Source organism: Pteropus medius, unplaced genomic scaffold (assembly GCF_902729225.1).
Source record: "Pteropus medius unplaced genomic scaffold, Ma_sr-lr_union100, whole genome shotgun sequence".
Lineage (NCBI taxonomy): Eukaryota > Metazoa > Chordata > Mammalia > Chiroptera > Pteropodidae > Pteropus > Pteropus medius.
The window spans coordinates 1,431,087-1,449,055 of NW_024353908.1; the positions used below are offsets into that span (position 1 = coordinate 1,431,087).

Here is a 17,969-nt window from a genome sequence, read left to right on the forward strand (position 1 = left end):
GAACAGTTTCAGAACTGTTTGTCTCAATTAGCCATTTCAATTTAATAGTAAAAGACTGGTTAATGATTACAATGCATCGTAAAAACTTCAGAAGGAAAGATGAATGTTTTATGGACTTTTTGGTGTGTGCATGTGCGTGTGCGTGTGTGTGTGTGGCAGTTCTTAAGCTATTAGTTTTTAAAAATCAGTACTTTTTAATGGAAATAACTTGACTAAAAAACCTGTCACAGAATTCTGAGACCTATTAAAACAAAGTTTAATGACAAGCTTGTATGTTCTTTTGGTCAACACTGTAACTTTCTATAGTACTGCGTACATAAAAGACTTGTTCATAAAAGACTATTTCTGGTGTTATATCCACTGAAACTTTAGAATTAGATAATTCTGGGTTAAAGTTTTTTTTATGGGTGGAAACTTGGGGCTTTTCACCTTGCCTAAAGGGAAGGAATCATTAGTTTACATAGTAAAAAGCTATGGGAGGAGTCTGTTGATTCAAAACTTCATAGGTTAGGACAGATAAGCCAAGAGTGACTGTTTATGTGTAAGCTAGTTTACAAAGACTAAATTCTGTAATAGTAAGTCCATGCGTTGTATATAAAATTTTGTGTAGTTACATCGATATTGAGTAAATTTGTTGGTATATAAATTTTAGTTTTCCAGTTATTGAAATGTGAATTCTCACATTTACAAATACTCAGGTAGTTTATAAAGAACTGAAAACGAGGTTTAAATCGTACTGAGCACTGTCTTGCTATAGTTAATTATAATTAGATTCCGAGAATAAATAAATAATACTAGAAAGAAAAATGAAAGCCCAGAATGCAAGTCTTATTTTTACAGTTCTGAGAAATAAGAGGATTATGTCCAATGTTATACATAAAATCTGTTAAACGTTCACTGCATGCATCATTTTAGAAAAGAAAATGCCTTTACTTAAAAGTTTCTTCATATAGAAAAGAGATAATGCTTGTGGAAGTATTCAAACTACCCCTCTCTTCCTCTTCTCACAGCTACTCTGGGTAAGGCCCTTCAGAAAGAAAATTAATTTTTTGAGGAAAGGTTTTTCTTAGTATTAAAAATATATGAAATATATACACACCCAAAAATGTCTTAGAAAAAATACATCTTTCGTTCAACTCAACTGGCTGTTTGTTTAAGGAAGACATACAAGCTTAGGCCTGTTTTTACATTTAATTATGATTCAAGGCAGTTGAAGGAGGCTCAGTATGGCATAAAACAGAGCCTGGCAAAGGACATAATGTTTAATAAATCCCTTCAAATACTCCTGGGGCTCTTGGATATTGGCGGTAACCTGCTAATTCTATGGTTTGGCCCACCACTGTTTTGAAGGGACATTTGCTTTGCTTAGATATGTCAAATCACATTCCATGCAGTAGGAATGAAGGAGTGTGGGGCACTTCCTCTCCTTTATTTTAACTGTTTTTTTATGAAGTTACACAATGTCACAGCTATTTTATAAGTCTTCTATAGCTGCTGTAAGAAACTACTACAAAGCCATAATTTAGTGGTTTAAACAACACAGATTTACTATTTTACAGTTTGTAGATCAGAAGTCTGACATGGGTCTCATTGGACTAAAATCAAGGTCCTAGTGTGGCTGCCTTCCTTTATGGAGACTCAATTTCCTTACCATTTTCAGCTTCTAGAGGCCACCTGCATTCCTTGGCTTATGTTCCCTTCCTTTATTTTCAAAATCATTAGTGTAGCTTCACTCTGAGTCTTTTTCCATCATCATATCTCTTTATGACCTTTGCTGGGAAAGGTTTTCTGCTTTTAAGGACTCATGTGATTAGATTGGGCAGATTCAAATAATTCATAATACTCCTTTCACTTCAATGTTTGTATCCTTAATCACATCTGCAAAGTTCCTTTTGCCATGCAAGGTAATATCTTCATAGATTCTGGGACCAGAGCATGAAATCTGTGAGAGCCATTATTCTGCCTATCACATTCAATTTAAACAAATCTCATTGGCTTTAGTTTTGCTAAACTTCATTTTTAAATCACCAAAGCAAAAATGGGAAGCTAAAGGGATAAAAATATATTAAAAATAGTACTGATGTCATCAGCTGCTGTCTAAAAAACACATATTTAAAAACCTATTACCCACATATATTTAGGTTAAACCAGTAGAACTCTAAATCAATTGTATTTTATAATCAGTTTTACTATAACAAAGACAAAGATCTTCACAGTCAGCTCATGTATCATTTGATCCACTGGTTGCTATGGAGATCACTATTTTATTTATTTATTTAAAATATTTTTTTATTTTTCAATTACAGTTGGCATACAATATTATATTAGTTTCAGGTGTACAACATAGTGATTAGACATTTATATAACTTACTAAGTGATTAACTGATATCTAGTACTCATATGACATCATACATAGTTATTACAATATTATTGACTATATTCCTTAAGCTATATTTTACATCCCCGTGACTCTTTTGTAACTACTAATTTGTACTTCTTAATCCTGTCTCCTTTTTCATCCATCACCTTCTTCCAACTGGCAACTATCAAAAATGTTCTCTGTATCTATGAGTTTATTTCTGTTTGATTGTTTATTTTGTTCTTTAGATTATAGTTTAAGAGAAATCATGTAGCATTCTTTGTCTGACTTACTTCACTCAGCATAATATCCTCTAGGTCCATCTATATTATTGCAGATGGCAACACGTCGTTTTTTTATGGCTGAGTAGTATTTCATTGGATATATGTACCAACTCTTCTTTATCCATTCATCCATTGATGGACACCCAGGTTGCCTCCATATCTTTGGTATTGTAAATAATGCTGCAATGAACATATGGATTCATGTGTCCCTTTGAAGTAGTGTTTTGGGTTCCTTTGGATAAATAAACAAAAGTAGAATTATTGATTTTTTTTTTTGTCTTTTGTTATAGCCTTTGTTCTAAAGTCTATTTTGTTGGGTATAAGTATTGCTACTTCAGCTTTTTATTTTTTCATTTTCATAAAATATATTTCATCCCTTTACTTTCAGTCTGTGTGCATCTTGTATGCAGTGTATGTATCTTGTTTTCTTATCCATTCTTTCACCCTATGTCTTTTGATTCAAGCTTTTATTCCATTTATATCTAAAGTGATTATTGGTAGAAATGTAGTTATGCCATTTTATTACTCATATTTGTAAATCGTTTTTCCCTTTCTTATTTATTTATTTATTTATTTATTTATTTATTTATTTATTTTTGGGGTGAGGCAACCCTTGGTTGACCTCATAGATTGTAAGGAACTTGTCAGCTAACAATCCCTTATTTTTTTATTTTTTGCGCCTACAACACCTGGTCTTCCTAGGTGGTCTCCCACCAAAGTACTAACCAGGCCTGACCCTGCTTAGCTTCTGAGATCAGACAGGATTGGGCTTGTCCAGGGTAGCATGGCCATAGAAATTCTTTCTTCTTCTTAAAGAAATTCCTGTAACATTTTTTTTAATACTGGTTTAGTGTTGATGAACTCCTTTAGCTTTTTTTTTTTTTTGTCTGAGAAGATCTTTATCTGTCCTTTGATTCTAAATAATAACTTTGCGGGGTAGGATAATCTTGGTTGTAGGTCCTTGCTTTTCAGTACTTTAACTATTTTGTGCCCATTCCTTCCAGCCTGCCAAGTTTCTCTTGAGAAATCAGCTGACAGTCTTATGGGAGCTCCCTTGTAGGTAACTAATTACTTTTCTCTTTCTGCTTTTAAGATTCTCTCTTTGTCTTTAACCTTTGTCATTTTAATTATGATGTGTCTTTGTGTGGGCCTGTTTGGGTTCATCTTGTTTGGAACTCTCTGTGCTCTCTGGGTTTATATGTCTATTTTCTTTGCCAGGTTAGGAAAGTTCTTTGTCATTATTTCTTGAAATAGGTTTTCAATTCCTTGATCTCTTCTTCTGGTACCCCTCTGATGTGAATGTTTGTATGCTTGATGTTGTCCGAGAAGTCAATTATACTATCTTTATTTTTTGGATTTCTTTCTCTTACTATTGTTCTGATTGGGTGTTTTCTGCTACCTTATCTTCTGAATCGCTGATTCAATCATCTGCTTCATCTAAGCTACCGTTGATTCTGTCTAATATATTTTTCATTTTAGTTATCGTATTCTCCATTTCTGACTGGTTCTCTTTTATGTTTTCTATCTTCATTTTTATTTTTCCTTCCTGTATGTTAAACTTCTCACTGAATTCATCTACTCTTCCCCTAAGGTCATTGAGCATCCTTATAACCAGTGTTTTGACCTCTGCCTACAATAGATTACCTGAGTTCTTTTTCTGGAGCTTTGTTCTATTCCTTCATGTGGGACATATTTCTTTGTCTCTCCATTTTGGCTGCCTTTCTGTATTTGTTTCTATGTATTAAGTAGGGCTATGTCTCCCATTTTATTACTTATATTTTTAAATCTTTTTCCCTCTTCTTGTATTGAGGGGCCTCAGTGGCATAGTTTCCCAGATCACCTGAGCTGGATGCTCCAGGTGTGTCTCTTGCATGGGTTGTGTGTGCCCTCTTGTTGTAGTTGAGCCTTGGCTACTGTTTGCACATCAATGGGAGGAATTGACCTATGGGCAGAGATCACTCATTCTAAGTAAATATTAGTATACAGATCTGCATAAGATGATGTGAATGGACTTGTGTTTTGATGTCCATTTCTTATTCCTTAAAAAGGTGTCTTCTTTTATTGCTTTTAAAAAAATCTTGATCTCTTATCTTCTTTTGCCCTATAGAAATTTTTAGATGTTAGGATGACATAAATTTTATTTACACATTAAAATATCTCTAAGGAAAAGGAAATTTTATTTTCTGCTTTTGTTCAAATTGTTGAAATCAATATAAAGACAAATATTTTTAGACAAATTTTAGTAGGGTACCTTAAGTGAGTTAACATTATTTAGAGACAATATTCAATCTAAACAATATGTATATTATTTTTTCCAGCTTTATCTAGATATAATTGACAAATAAAATTGTAATATGTTTAAAATGCCCAATGTGATGATAATTTGATATAGATATATAGTGAAATTATTACCACAGTCAAATTACTTAACACATATATTACCTCACATAGTTATCTTTTTTTATAATGAGAATACTTAACATCTACTCTCTTAGCAGATTTCAAGTATACAATAAAATATTATTAACTATAGTCACCAAGCTGTACATTAGATGATCAGAACTTATTCATCCTATAACTGAAAGTTTGTACCCTTTGACTAACATCTCTCATTTCTCTTATCCTCTCACTCCTGGTAATCACTATTCTACTCTGTTTCTGTGAGTTTGACATTTGACAGTGTGTTTGTGTGTGTGTGTGAGTGCGTGTGTGTTTGATTCCACATACAAGTGATATTATGTAGTATTTGTCTTTCTTTGGCTTATTTCACTTAGCAAAATACCCTCTAAGTTCATCTGTGTTGTTGCAAATGGCAGGATTTCCTTCTTTTTATGTATTTTAAATATTACACATTTAATTTAATAGATCTAAGCAGTAGTTCACTATTCTAAAGACTAGAATAATTTGCTAGATGTATCAGCTATAAACAATGCATAAATTATAAAACCATCATTATTTTAAAGGTACATTATCGTGTTTATTGTTAATGCAGAAATCTGGTTATTGTCACACACATCGAGGAGTATGAGTGGGAGCAGGTTACCTGGATTCTCTGAGTAGAATTTTTTTTATTGTGTTATAATGCAAGTAAAACTAGCTTGGGTAAAAAAAAACAGTCACATATCTGTGGAAAGGGAAAAGAAGAAGCTGGACCTTACCTTGACTATGGGAGCTAAATGCTCTAAGAATCTATTTCTCTAGCTTCTTTTTTTCTATGTCAGCTCAGATCTCTCATCCTACTGACTGGATTCCTCTGTTAGGATATATGGTTACTGGACATTCCTAACTCTTACCACTTCTGATATTCACCCATCTCCAAAGACTGATCCTCTTAGCTCTAATTCCGAAAAATTTTAGGGAAAGAATCTGATTGGCTCTGCTCGCGTCAGGTTCTATATTAACCAAAAACAAAGGTAAAATAAGTTTGGGGAGGAGGTAATGAGGAAAGTAGATAGAGGGAGAATGATTGAGTTGTTTTGAACCTGCTGCTTTTGGAGATGATCTAATTGGCAATATTCAGTAATAGAGTGGAAGATAGATAGCTAGATATATAGACAGCTAATAGCTAGCTGACTCTAAGGAGAGATGATTATAGAAGTGGTGATGATTGAATACATGGAAGGAGACGAATAATTCAGAGAGTGTGAGACAATTAGAATGGATAAGATCCCTTTTATAGTTTTGAAAAACATTAATAAAAGAAGCTTTTAGAGGGAATGCTCTTCCCAGATAGGTATGCATAATTGTAAAGTATAGCATATACCGAAAAGTGTATAAAACATGAAAAAAGTACAAAAAATCTATTAATGTAACCACTGCTCAAATAAAAAATTAAATTTTTGATCACCCAGAAGCTACTTATATGTTCTTTCTTGATCATATACTCCTCTAGAAGTAATTGTTATTTTGGCTTTTATTTTAATCGCTACTCTGATTTTTTTTGGTACTAAGACATGAATCTTAGGCAATATTTCTAGTTTCGCATGTTTCTGTTTTCAAACTGTATGTGAATGGAATTACAGTGTAAATATCCTTTGGTACTTTTCATCTTTTATCCAGCATTGTTTGTAAGATTCATCTGTGTTGTTGTAATTTAAATTGTTTATTTTCATTGCTCTCCAATGCCCCATTTTATGAATATACCAAAATTTATTTAATAATACTACTCTTAATAAACTCGAATTGTTTTTAGTTCACATTACTTTTTATTCAGAGTGGACACCAGATTGGAACTGCTGTGTTACAGTATACGGAGTGATTCTTGTTCTTGACTACATTATGCCAAAGTATTTGCCAAAATATTTATTTCAATTTTATTCATACCAGTCATGTATGATAGTTACTTACTATAGAACTTTTTACTGTAGAACTTTTAACTTTTTTATAATCTTATCGGTGCATAATGTTTTTTTCATAATTTTAATTAGTGTTTCCCTGATTTCCAATTAAGTTGAGTAGCTTTTCTTTTGTTTGTGGGCCATTTGTATATCTTATTTTATAAAGTACACATTGAGGTCATTTGCCTGTCTTTCTATCTTTTTTTTTTATTTGTAGTTATTTATATAATGTGGATATAATAGTTTTTGCCTGTTACATTTGTTGTAAATATCTTCTCCATGTCTGTGGATTATTTTTTACTCTCTTAATAGTGTCATTAAAAAGCAGAATTTGTTAATTTTAATGAAGTACAATTTATCATATTTTACTTTTTGGTTACTTTGATTTTTGGTTAATTTTTTTGAGTGTGTATTTGTTTAAAAAAGTATGTTCCTATCTCAAAGTCAAGATGTTCTTTTCTATTAGGTCTATAACCTGAAAAGGAGAACCATAAAGCTTCCAGGAGATAATTAAGAAGAGTCTCTTAATGACTAGGGGGTAGAAAGATTTCTTAAACAAGACACATAAATATCTATGATTTGAGTTGATTTTTATTTTGTACAGTGTAAGGTCAGGGTTCAAATTTTTTAAATATAGATTCTCAATTGTCAAAGTATAGTTTATCAAAAACGATTCTTTTCCCATCGCTCAACATATTACCTTCGTAATAAAAGTTCTGCTGTCTTCTATTTGCCTATTTGTCTAATTTATGAAATTAAACACTCTTTTAATTGAGAACTGATGAAGCAAGTGCTTTGACCTTGTTCTTCCTCATCAGAGGAATCTTGGCTATAATGGTCTTTTCCATTTTCATGAAAATTTTAGAATTAGCACATCAAGTTACATGAAATATCCTGTTGATACTTAATTGAGATTCAAAGTATTGAATTTGTGGAACAATATGCAAAGAATTAACATAGTTGCAATATTGAGTCTTCCAATACAGAAACAGATAAATGTCATTTTTTGTCTTTTTAATGTTTCTCAATAACATTTTGAAATATAGAAGTCTTACACATGTTTTCCTAAATTTATTCTTAAGTAGTTCATTTTTATGCATTATATATGGGTCTTTTAAAATTATATTTGGTTTGTGGCTGATATATAAAAATACATTGAATTTAGGTCTTAGTTTTTTATTAAGCACGTTTACTAAATCTCCTATTAATTACAGTAATTTATGCATTGATTCTGTTGAATTTTCTATTAAGTAATCATGCTATCTTAGAATAATGACCGTCTTATTTGTTTCTTTTCAAAATTTACACCAGTTAATTTTTTGCCTTATTTTTCTAGTTACGACATAATTAAAATGTTGAATAGAAGTGTAGATAAAAAAGCATCTTAATCTTGTTCTCCAGCTCAAAGTGAAAATTCTCAATGTTAAAAAAAATACTCTGTTGAAGAAGATGCAATAATCTTAAGCACAGATTATTTCTATAACTAAAAGTATTATAGGAAGATATTATGAGTAATGTAATGACAATAAATGTGAAGATTCCAAAGAAATAAGCTAATTATTCCAAAGAAATAAGCTAGGAAAATTTGGGAAGAAGCTGATTTATTTAAGAAATTCAGTCTGTGATCAATAGTTTGTCCACATACACACACTCTCACAAATTAGATTTAGATGGCTTCACTGTTAAATTTACCACATACTCAAGGCAGAGCTAATTCCAAACTTATAGAACTCTTCCAGAGAATAGAAAAATATACTTCTCTAATAATTTTGTAAGTCCAGCAAAACCTTGACAGTGATAGAACAGGTAAGAAAAATTCAAGGCTAACTTCATGCATCTACTTAATTGGAAAAAATTCTAAACAAATATTAGCAAACTAAAACCAAATTATATAAAAATGATGACACATAGTAACCAAACTGGTTTTATATCAGGAATACACGGTTGATTTACATTAGATATCCAATGTGATTTACCGCATAAACAGATTAAGAATAAAATTATGCAATCATCTTAATAGATGTAGAAAATATATTTGGCGAAATTTACCATCTGTTCATGACCTAAAAAAAAACAAAAACAAAAAAAAGTTTTAGCTGGTCAAATAAAAGGGAACTTTGTGATGCTGCAAAAGAATATCACATTTATTGCCATTACATTACTCGTAATATCTTCCTATAATACTTTCAGTTATAGAAATAATCTGTGCTTAAGATTATTGCATCTTCTTCAAGAGAATATTTTTTTTTTCCTGGGCTTACCTCTCTCAAGTTTCAAGATCTCTTATATTTTGGTCTGGAAATTCTTCATTTTCTAACTTGATGTTTTTCATAACTTATTTTAAAATTTTATTCCTGCCCCTTTAGATGTTCTCAGCAAGATGCTGGTTTGAGTTATCTCATCTATCTGTACTGAAATTATATATTCTTACCTTTCAGGTATTTATATTTTTAATCCTTATGAATTTCATATTCCCCTTCCCTGCTTTAGTATTTTTTCCATAGTAGTTATCACTATCTAACAAATGATATGCTTTACTTATATTGTTTGTTGCTTATTTTCCTCTTCTCTACCTCTCTCCATATTGTGAGGTATTTTGTATTTTTTTTTTACTGCTGTTCCCTACTGTATTCTCAGTATCCATAACAGTGCCTGGTACATATTAGATGCTCACTAACTTTCAGTTGAATAAATACAAAAATAACTGGCCTTTGCTGTTCAGGAGCTTTTCACTTAATTCTTTTCATAGGATGATTCTGTTACAGGACCTTAGAGCTATGCTTTGCAGTTCACTAAATTTTGGTACTAGAAAGACATCAGGGATCGTTCACTTCTTAGAATTTTTTATTTAAGATAACAGTCCCAGAAAGGAAAATACAATTTTGTTTTAACTTTAAGAAAAAGGTTTTTAGGCAACATTTTCTTCTTTGTATAGAGATTGAAGTTTCATTTCATGTATAGAATTAAACAATAATTTCTGAAAAATATTTTGAAATCATTTATACTAATGATGCATACATAGAATTCAGGGGCCATGAATCTCTTAAAATAAATATAGATGTATCGTGTGAATATGAACCATTTTAATGTGAGACAGGTCTGGAGACCCATCTGCCTCTAAGAGGTCTCAGATTGGGTTCATGTAGCTGATGAATGCTTAAGGCTTTCAGCACCACCCAGAGTATTTTAAAAATTTATATCAAATCAAGACTTTTGATGCTGAGTATCAGAAAACAAAGGCCATTAATGGGTAAAAAGTAATCCAGATGAAGTTCTCAGTGCATTCTGTACTTCCTTTTTGTCCAGTCCTCTTTCAGTAAGAATGGACCCTCAAACTGGATGTTGCAGACTCCTGGGATCCCTTGATGTAGAGGCTGCGTGGAATGAGAAGACAGAATTCCGTCAAATCCTTTGAGGTCTTCTGTTATTGATCAGGGACAGAGGGTATGGATTATAAGCCTTATGATCTTTACGCACTTGCAAATGTCATAGGTGGAGAAGAGCTCCAGATTGTATTTGCAAAAATTCTATAAATTTTATCTTCCAAATTTTTTTTCTTTTTTGGGGAGAATGGGGTGGAGAGAAGAGAGTATGCATTTATCCAACAAATATTTGCATAATAAGCACTGTCCTAGGTGCTTAAATTAAAAAAAATTCTTATTCTAACTTCATCATTTTGTTTATTAGTTTTTTGGCTTTATAAAAATATAATAGACAATTAGTTACTCATGTTTATATTGTAGAATTCAATGATATTGTTCAATTATAGTCGCATACAATAATATATTAGTTTCAGTTGTAAAGCATGGTGATTAGAGATCTATATAATTTATAAAGTGATCATCTCACTAAATCTAGTATTCCTCTTCCCCCTTACATATTTATTACAGCATTATTAACTATTTTCCTTATACTACACTTTATATCTCCATGTCTATTTTGTAACTATCCATTTGTACTTAATCCCTTTGCCCCTTTTTGCCGAACTCCCTAAGCCCCCTTCCATCTAATAGCCCTCAAAATAATCTCTATTACTATGAGTTTATTTCCTTTGTTGTTGTCATTGTTTATTTTGTTCTTTAGATTCCACATGTACATGAAATCATGTGATATTTCTCTTTCTCTATCTGACTTATTTCATTCAGCGCAGTACCCTTTGGGTCCATCAAGGCAACATCTTTTCCCATCCCTTTTCTTTTAGTCTGTGTGTGTCTTTTCATCTGAAGTGAGTCTCTTGTGAGTAGCATATGTAGGGTTCTTGTTTTCTTATCCATCCAGCTACTCTATCTTTTGGTTGGAACACAATATTTTTCCATTTGAGGTACTCGTTGATAAGAATGTAGTTATTACCATTCTTTATTCATGCTTTTGATACATTTTTTTTTCTTCTTAAAGGAGTCCACCCAATATTTCCTGTAATACTGGCTTGGTGTTGATAAATTCCTTTAGCTTATTTTTGTCTCAGAAGCTCTTTATCTGTCTTTCAATTCTAAACGATAGCTTTGCTGGATAAAGTATTCTCGGTTGTAGATCTTAGGTTTTCATCACGTCGAATATTTTTTGCCAAGCCCTTCTGTCTTGCATAGTTTCTTTTGAGAAGTCCTCTGCCAGTCTTATGTGTGCTCCCTTATAGGTAACTATCTGCTTTTCTCTTGCTGCTTTTTAAGATTCTCTCTTTATGTTTAATCTTTGGCATTTTAATTATAATGTGTCTTAGTGTGGGCCTCTTTGGGTTCCTGTTTTTCTGGACTCTCTGAGCTTCTTGGGCTGTATGTATATTTCCTTCACCAGGTTAGGGAAATTTTCCATCATTTCTTCAAATAGTTCTTTAAAGTCTTGTTTGCCTTCAGGTACCCCTAGGACACAGATATTTTAATATTTAATAGTGTCCCATAGACTCCTTAAATTACTATTATATCTTGGCTTCTTTTTTCTTCCAGTTTTAATTGAGTGTCCTTGGTTTCCCCATCCTCTATAGTGGTGGTTCGATCCTCTTCTTTATTGACTTTGTTGATTCCCTCTAATATTCTCTTCATCTGAGATAATATGTTCTTCATTTCTGACTGGTTCCCTTTTAAAATTTCTATTTCCATTTTAATGTTTTTAACATTTTTGTTATAGTTCTCATTTAGTTCATCTATTCTTCCCGTAAGTTCATTGAGCATCTTTAAAACCAGTGTTTTGAACTCTGCATTGTTAGATTCCTTGACTCCATTATTCCTGGATCTCTGTTCTGTTCCTTCATATGGTTTCTGCTTCTTTTTCTTCTCATTTTTGGCTGCTTTTCTGTATCTGTTTCTATGTACTAAGCAAAGCCCCTAAGTTTCTTGGTCTTATTAGTGCAGCTTTGTGTAGTAGTAGATGTCCAGTGGCACAGTCCTGAGAAGAGTTCAGCTGCAGGCCAAGTTTAGCCCCAGCCTGTGCCCCTCTGAGGCCACCTGTTAAGATTCAGCCAGCAATCTACAGATGCTGTGCTAATAGATGCCTCAAGGGGCCATGCCAGAAACTGAAATCAGCTGCCACCAGTGTAAGTCTAGGTGCTGCTCAGCATGGAGCACCAGATTCCCTAAGGACACAGCTGAATGTGGCCTGGGTAGGGCCTGAGTTGGGAGAGGCAGAATTTCAGGAAATCTTCTGCGTAGAGCAACCGCTGTTATTAATTTTGATGATGTCTCAGCTATGGTGGCTCTGTGTCTGCATCCTGGAAGGGAGGAGGGATCAACAGAGGAACAGCATATACTTCTGGCACTTCTGCTTCGGAGAGTGCCTTGCCTCTGATCCTCATTCAGACATTTCAATGTCTCCCTGTAGCTGACCCAGTGCTGGTGCTCAGAGTGAGCAGGTCTGTCATGGGGAAAGTTAGGTCTAGGTCATGGACATGGCCCCTTTAAGAGGCATTTGCAGCTTCTACAACTTCTCTCCAACTCAGCCTCTCAGACCTTGCAGCCTGGCGTCTTCGCCCCCTTCTACCTTCTACCCTTCCATGGTGATTGTTTCTCTCCCTAATTGTAGTGCTTCTGTTTATCTAGATCCCAGGTGACTTTACTTGCTGTTTGCTGTGTGTTTCTGTCACAACTTTGATGAGTTCACAAGAGGAATGAACAAATTCTCTATCATCTATGCTTTATCCCCTCCTCACATTTTTGTTGTTGTTGTAGTTGTTCTATGGGTAACAGATATCTTTAAAACATATTTGTACTAGATTTTTCAAACAATTATATGATATCTAACATATACCTTTAGACACATTATCTTAATATATGGTATCCCAAGGCACACATGTGTAATAGTAAATTCGTTTCACTGCATATTCACAATAATGTCTAGGGTGACTACAATACAGTTATGAAAAGAAAGCACACTAGAACAACAATAACACAAGTAGTGTGGCATATATGAAGCATGAGTGTTTACTAAGATCATTTTTTTCTAATGAAAGCAATACCTCAAATATAAGAGACATGATTAATCCAACTCATTCACTTTTTTTCTTTTAAAAGGAATTTTTTTTTGTTTTAAGAACTGCTGTGTAATAGACACTTCCATCATTTGAGAGAGGAAACACTGTACTGGGTCCTTTGAGTGGGGGCACTGTTCCTAAAGCTTTGGCTGTCCTTTAGTAATTATTTCACCTTCCATTCCCTGATCCATGTTGCTCCCAGCCCCTGATGACTCTGCACTCATGATATTTCTTGGATGCTACTGGCTAGACCGAGATTCACTTTTGCAGCGACCTCTTTCTTATATCCATGTTACGTTTCATCCAAGTTTGAGATAAGAATGTAGATCCAGACAGATTATCCTTTGCCAATGTTATCTACTAGATATTCCATGCCTTTTAGACAAAGCATATTTTATGTTGGTATTTTATCCTTTCATTGTTTGTTTAGCCCACATTACATGCCAGGTACACACTAGGAATTGGAAATATAAGATGAAGTAGACTTATTCCAGCTCAAGCTGTTACTGTTCTGTTTGAGAATAGAAAAGATGTGTAATTATGTAAGGTGACACATGCTATGAGAGATGGAAGGGAGGGACTGGTTTTTTGTCAAAATGTGAACTGGGTCAAGGATAGCACCTAGAGAAATAACCATTTCAAGATGGGCTATGAAGGCAGAGGACACATTTACAAGACAAAAGAAAAGGAAAGTCATTCCAGAGACATGCAATGGTATGAGCAATACCTCATGTTTAGAAAAGATTAAAGACTTTAGTGTCATGGGAAAGGATAGTAGGAGATAGATTTAAAAGATGTTTGGAAATAGAATTGATAAAACATGCTGTTCATTTGAATGTAAGTTTTGACAAAAGGGCATTGATGAAGATGATCCCGAGGTTTGGACTTCTTCATGTGGTCGTGTCCCTGACCACATACTTGCTGTTGTAGACAGAGCATCTAAGTGACTCTGTGGGTCAAAGATCATGATAGAATGCATTTACTTTACATTCATTTTAGGTTCTTAATAAAACTTTTATTTATTTATTTTTTGCTTTGGGAATTATTGTATTAAAGAGAAATCTGAGAGACAGAGGAAATTATGGTATATGTATTTTCTCTTGTTAAGTACAATTTTAGTTGAGAAAAGGAATTTACATTGACATTCTTTAGAAGGAAGTGAAATAGAGTAATCGAAACAATTTATGGTAGAGATGGCATCTACCTCTGTGTTCTTGTCCACCCTGCATTTTTATAAAACTTCCACAAAGTAAAAGAAAAATTGGGGGTAATTTGAGGGAAATGATAATTGTTAATTTCTCTGATTGTCAGAAGATAAAAGAGTCACTGCAATCCCACAGAAGACATATAAAAAAGAGGTATCTTCATTAATTATGGGGCTTTGATGTTATCCATACTCTGTACTAGAATTTTTATTATTGGCTTGATACCATTTAAATGGAGTGTTTCCCATTTGTTAAAGATTCTAGTGTCAAATTTAAAAGCAAATGTGTATGTTTCAGGGAAGAATAAATGGGAGCTTCTGTGGCGCTGATAATGTTCTGCACTTGATCATCATTGTATTTACTTTGCAAAATTCATAAGCTGTACACTTAAGATTTGTAAATGTTTTAGGGTGTATTTTATACATCCTAAAATGTTTACTAAACAACAATGATACATATTTCAGACTTACATAATGTGGTTATTTCTTATGTTTCAGTTTTAAAGTACATGTTCTACAGTGGACTAATTTGGTTAGAATCCTATACACCATTACTCTTTTTTTGTCATTTGCATTTGTGTTTGTTTTCAGATGTAATAAAAATTGCCTTACACCAAGAAAAATGTTTTTTAAGAAATACAGAATATGCTCTATGTGTGTCAGGTGATTTAAAGTTTTCCAAACTAAAACTTAGAAAAATGCTTTCCTGAGGTAAAATTAACTTGCTTAGGACTTTTTAAGGATGCCAGTTTGCCCACTATATGGCCGAAATGTTTATTCAGCTGAGGTTTGGATGAAAGCCACCACATCAGTGTCATAATATCAGCACATGTGAGGAAAATACATGTGATACATAGCAAATTAGGTGTCATGCTCTAGGAAGGGTGGAATGGGATTGATTTGCTACCTTCAGCAATGCTCTTTTACTGTCGGTTGTGTCTTTGAGGAAAGCATTAGAGATTCTTGTCACAGATGTTTCTTTCATAAACCGTTGTGAGAGAATGACATTCTGCAAAAATGGTTTACTACTCTTCTTTCTTCTCTTGGGGAAACAAAGTATGCTTACAGTTCTGGCCAAAAAGGCTCAAGGAGCACTCTTCATTAAATGACAATAGCATTAAGAATCATGACATTTACAAAGTTGATTTTAAAATTTTGCTGGCAAATGTAGAATGTTGAGGTATTTATTCAATGTATATGCCATTGAGGAGGCTTGTAAGAATCATTATGTGAGAGGGTAGAAACCAGCCCATTGAGTGTTTAAAACTGAAAGTAAAACTATGTTTGTATAAATTTTATTCAACAACTCACAATTAATTAAATTAATTAATCTTTTAGCATATAGTACTCCATAAAACTACTAAATTAAGGGAAGTTAAAACTTCTTTCTAGCTCAGCCATTTTTGTTTATAAGATGATGAAGTTTATAAAGAGCAAAAAATATTTGTATGAAAAAACATGCTTGATAGAATTATTCTATGGTAATTTTAAAATTAAGAGATAAGAACTGCTTATCCATTGAGAATTTTAATTCATTATTTTCATTTGGTATAATTTTCACTGAGAATTTCGTGAGTAAATATAAGCATTCTGTACGTAAGTGTTTTCCTGCTGAACAAAAAATACAGTTACTATAGCAACTGCAACATTGCATAGGATCTAAGAGATAGAAAGAATATTTTACAAGAAGTGTTTTGTGTCATATTAATTTTTTTATCTCATACCATGTACAACTTTGAATGCTTTCTTCTGATGTCATGTGTGGCTATCCAGTGTTTAATCTCTTATTATTATTTTTTTAAACATTCCAAATTGCCTACAAATGTTTTTCCCTTTTAAATATATGTGCACACAAATTGGGTCATGTAAAATGTCACTTGTCAATTGATTTTTTATTTTTAATAATTTTTTTTACATTTTTCAATTACAGTTGACATATAATATTACATTAGTCTCAGGTGTACAACATAGTGATTATACATTTATATAGCTTATCAATTTAGATAATGAAGGTTAAAATAGAACAAGAACTTATTTTTTTTAAGTGAGTTGATTATCATTTTAAATTTTCATGAGAATATAATGCACTATATTGTCTTGAAGTATAAGAAAAGAAAACTATATTAGGACAGACCATATTTGCTGATCAAACACTTCGTCCTCTTCTACTAGTTTGCAAATATAAAGTCTCAAGTGTTAATTCTGAAAACCTCTTATCCCCTTTGCTGACAGGAAACTTAATATTGTTTTTTTAGATTGAATATAAATGAACAAAAACATAATAAAATTTCATTTTTGATATAGATGAATTTAAAAGTTATATTTTCCTAAATTGTTTTTTTTTTTTTTAGGAAACACAAACACATAGCAATCCACTTATTTTGAGTTCTGGATGGAATCTTCAATGAGGCAGAAGCATGTTATGCAGCTTTTATGCATAACTATATCCTAATCCTATGTTTTAAAGTATCGGTCCTTCTCGTTGTTTGGAGTTTGTTTCTGCAGTGGAAAGATTAAGGGTGTTTTCCCCAAATCATCTTTACAACTATTACTGGTGAAACAGGTCGTGTTCTCTGGATGTTTTGAGAGTTAATAGGTTCACCAAACTAGTGTGAAAGTGGTCTCTTGCTCTCTCTCTCTCTTTTTTTTTTTTGTAAACTTCCTTCGTGAATTTCAGATTACATGGTTTCAGCCATGGTTTGAAAACTGAAGGTCACTGAGGAGAGGTGTTTGGAGTAGCTCTTCTCTCTACCAAGCTTTAAAAAATATAATATTTTACTCAATGGAGCTCTAAACTAAATTCAAATTGTTGGAGCCACAAAAGGCTTTTTAAAAAAAATTTTGGAGGCAATGCCTCTAACGTAACCTGAAGGCATTTTTGATAAAAAGTGTCTCGCAAAGCTCAGAAACTATTTAAAAGATTAAAAAAAAACCTTTGTGGGGATAAAATCTCTATTGAATGGAATTTGTATGCTTGTTATTTCAGAAATCTGTTAATTCATAGTCCAAAACTGTATTTTTACATGGTACTTTACATGTTTATTTCAGGTTCCACACCAATAATGAATTACAGCCAGTTGCTTGTGTGCTAGATGTTGGCATAAAAGGAGTAACACCCTTATCATAACTTTTCCCCTCTCCAGTACGAAAAAGGGATCTGTTTCATTCCATAGTACTGGTACCTGATTGATTGTCATAGCAAACAGCTTTCTTCTATTTCTTTCTTTAAGATAAACCAAGTAAGCTTTTGAAATTCACATGGGAATCTTCTTACATTATTTTTATTAAATAGTTTTTGTTATTTGTAATAAGTGAGTATAATTTC

The 17,969-nt window shown here is 32.7% G+C and overlaps 1 pseudogene; it reads right to left on the reverse strand.

The window, feature by feature from the left end:
* Positions 1-3,320: 3,320 nt before the first annotated feature.
* Positions 3,321-3,439, reverse strand: LOC120593839 (uncharacterized; annotated as a pseudogene).
* Between the last annotated feature and the right edge of the window lie 14,530 nt (positions 3,440-17,969).